Below are 4,190 nucleotides of genomic sequence, written 5' to 3'. Positions count from 1 at the left end.
GGATCCCCTAGGACCTGCCTCTGCTCACGAGTAATTATTGAATATTCTCACAAAAAATTACCTAGATGCGGACCTTCCCTTTATACTAGAATTTTGGGATATAAAATGTTCGCGCTTGTGATGATCATTTGTTTTAAATAGCTTATAAAAATGGAATCCGGAGACAACCTCCCTGGCTCCCACACTCTATGATGATTTTAGTGACTACCTTTATAAATAAAGAATAATTTAAATATATTATCAAAATAATAGATTCAAAAAGCAATTTTTTAGAATAACAAAAATATTGCACGTTATCGTCTCCCCGTCATTGCAAGTGTCATTGTCATATATAAGATGATCTTGACATAACACGAAGCACAACAATTGAGAATCATAAATTCAAATGAATTGAGATATTGTGACATTTATGGAAAAATATGATAATTTCCTTTTTTGGATAGTTTTGTCCAGCATCGAGTGTGTGGACCCATATGGCTAATAGGGAGTGTTTCCATATTTTGCTCCGTATGTTGACGTGGCAAGGCCACCTACACATGAAATGCAGCCAAATACCAACTCCATCCTGCTTGATTATGAGCTTCGGCTACGCTTATCTATCTCACTCTTCTTCTCCTCTCTCTCTCTTCTTCCGTGTGTTTTCTCTCTTTCCCTCAACACTATTTTTCATTGCAAGTAACTTAAGGTGGAATGATGGAACACACATTTATACTAATGAATCTAAAAATCAAATGATATCGGTTACTATTTAAATAAAATTGATAGAAACTATATAAAAAATAAAAAATAAAAATACTAATTGAGGGTCATATAAACAAAAAAAAAAGATTTTATAATTATACTCATTGAGGACTTATATCTTGATATATTTTCACAACTATACCATTACTAATAATTTCAAAACATTTTTTTTAATATATGAGAAGGAAATAACGTTAAATGATTTTTTCACTCTTTTTTCTTTTGTTTAAAATTTTATTTGTATTTGGTTATTTCTTATTGATTTATACATCGAATGGATTAGTTATTTAGACTATTGAAATATAAAATACACGCTTTAATATCTTGATTTATACGTATATTTTTTGCCAAAGATTAAGATAGTTCATTAAAAATAATTAACGCATGTCACAACTTTTATTTCTATAGAAGTGACCCATCTATGTAATATATACATTCGCCTTTGCACCTTTACTAGTAAATGCATTGTGATGCATTTCGTTTAGCTTAAATGAATCGGTTAAAGAACACTAACTAGGCTTATCACATGAATAATGTCTCAATAATAAAAATATATATGGAAACAAAAATAGATCGGTATTCTGAAAAAAGTCTAGATCAAATCAGTCTAGAACGATATCGTATCAAAAAAGATAAATTAAAAAAAGTCAGGCTAAAAAAACAAAACGTTATTATAAAGATCGAATGGTTCCGAAACCATTACAACAATCCATTTTATACACAAACCTCCATATGTCAAATGATTATTGTCATTGTAGCCCAACAATCTTTAGTATAATGGTTTAAATGGTCCCTCGTAGGTTTTTTTTATTTATTTATTTTTTTTTTTTTGTCTTTTAAGGGTACGAACTTGTGTTTTTAGGTTTTAAATATGGGAAATTTGAAGGGATCACCTGGTGACCTCCATCCTAATCATCATTTTGCATATGCCACGTTGGTCTCTCCCATCCTAATCATCAACTTGCATATGCCACATTGGTTTCCCATCACCAAATTTAATTTATGTAGAAATAAGTAATCGATTAACCTAACCAGCCACTTCCATTACTGGCCTGTTGAAGTTTAACTCCAGTAATATAATTCTTCACCTCCATTCTAACCATCTCCTGTATCACCGATAAAAACTCCGCATTAAACGGCGGAACCACCTTCTCTGGATGCTTAATCGGTGGTCGGGATACCTGAAGTTGCTACATCGCCACCGAAATCGCCATCGAAGCAGGTTTCGGAACAGGCGGAGGATGCGTCACTGCCACCGGCACCGATGAAGCTTCAAATGATTCAGCACCAGGAAGTGATAGACTCAACGATGTCGGAGGATCATTAACCGGTGCGACGAGTCTCACCATCGGCCGATAAACGTGAATGTAGGAATCACTGACGTCGGATCTCGACGAACTACTCAGATTGAAGCAAAAACCCGACATCGAAACCCCATACCCATCGGAAACAGATCATTTCAACAATGGTTGTTGAATCGAAAACTCGTTAAATTCTCCATTTGTCATGGAAGAACACTTCCTCTTCAAGGTGGAGTTCTAAAGGTTTTTAATGGAGTTATTAGTCTGACCCAATAACAATCGGGCAATCGTAAACCATTTGTTACCAAACCTCGCATGAGCTCTAAGAATAGTCTCGTCTTCCTCCAACATAAACGCCTAGTGCTCCACCTACCACGAAAGTTGGTTGCACCACCATAACCGCCAAGATTTCCCAGATCTGCTAAGGATTGTTTTGGTGTGAATTGGGATCTGGATGCAGAGGCCGAATCAATCCAGCCGAAGGTTGTTTACTGGAACACAATAGATTGTTGTTTCAGGGATTTTGATTACAACTTCCTATGAAGATTCAAAAGCGGTTGATTGTTGTTCTTGTTCATGGATTTGATCATTGTCTGGGAACAGTTTCTCAGCGAGATCTTTGGTCTCGAGAGCTGGGTACATGGATGGAGCAGAAGGATTTGATGATGAAAATGAGGAATATGCATCTGGGTTTGATTGATCGAATTGTGGGTATAAATTTTTAGAGGAGGGTAACACCATGTTTGATTGTAGTCGTTGCAGGTTTTTAAGATTTTGGGGATATTGTTGACTCACCTGTTTACTTGGCACATGACAAAGCAATGTTACCTTCTAATGTGGGTAAAAATACCAAAATGATCGGTAAAATACAAGTTGATACCCTTTAAAGGAAAAAAAACCACAAGGGATCATTTAAACCATTATGCTAATTATTGTTGGGCTACAGCGACAATAACCCTATTTTAAATTATAAGGTTTTTAACTATTATGTGCCGAAGGATTTAAAAACAATAACATAAAAAAAATACATTAACGTAATATTATTCGATGTACATTAAAAACGTATTATATATATATATATATATATATATATATATATATATATATATATATATATATATAGAGAGAGAGAGAGAGAGAGAGAGAGAGAGAGGTTCTATTGAGATTATAAAAAATAGAGATCTTAAGATTAAACATCAACAACATATTTTTCATTTGTCACTCTAACCTTCGGTATACTGGTACAATCAGAGAGTTTACAATCATAAATGATTATACAAAACTTTCCCCACCATCACAACTGCTACCACCACTGCCACCTTGCAACTAACCGACCATACTACTGTCACCACCACCACCTCTGCAACCACAGCCTCCTCCCCACCTTCCACCATAATCATATATGCTTAATCACTTTCTGAACAGACATATATGTATAATCATTTATGATTAGACGTATATTTATAAAAATGTATAATTATATATGAATATACCTCTCCGCCATATAATCATTTATGACTAGGTATACCTCGTTGCTGCCGGTATGCTGTAGTGTTAGAGCCACAAATAAAAAATATATGACCGATGTTGAATCTCAAGATCTTCACATCTTTTAGAATCTCAAGTGAACCGTCTCATATATATATATATATATATATATATATATATATATATATATATATATATATATATATATATATATAATGTCTTTTGTAATGGCTGAGATTGTACTTTTAATTTTTTTACAATTGAGGCAATGTATCCTAGAAACGTTAAACATTGATATTTTTTTAACTATCAGAAACAATGTTTCTACTTGTAAGTGTGCATTTATGTGTATCTATTTTCATTTGTTTTTCTTCTTATATAAATATTTTCATGTGATGATGAGTTCAAATGACAAAGTAGAAGTTAAAGTGGTGTGAACTCTTATTTTAGAACATAGAGTTCATACAAAGGATAAAAAAAATTACATAAACGATAGCAAAAGAGGATATTGATTGGACTTTGACTAATCAGACATAACTGACAGAAAAGAGAGAACGGTTGGTAGCTAATCGTCAGAGAGTTCCTTCATGATCGAGTTTCCTATGGTCCGAACTTGTTTCTTTGATTTGGAGGGAGGTGATGATTATCTGCATCTTGTTG

At 33.7% G+C, this 4,190-nt stretch overlaps 1 pseudogene; it reads right to left on the bottom strand.

Moving 5' to 3' along the window:
- Positions 1-1,565: 1,565 nt before the first annotated feature.
- LOC111900587 (transcription factor MYB44-like) lies at positions 1,566-3,436 on the bottom strand (annotated as a pseudogene).
- Between the last annotated feature and the right edge of the window lie 754 nt (positions 3,437-4,190).

Source organism: Lactuca sativa, chromosome 8 (assembly GCF_002870075.4).
Source record: "Lactuca sativa cultivar Salinas chromosome 8, Lsat_Salinas_v11, whole genome shotgun sequence".
Taxonomy (NCBI): Eukaryota; Viridiplantae; Streptophyta; class Magnoliopsida; order Asterales; family Asteraceae; genus Lactuca; species Lactuca sativa.
This window is presented reverse-complemented; position numbering and strand designations above follow the sequence as displayed.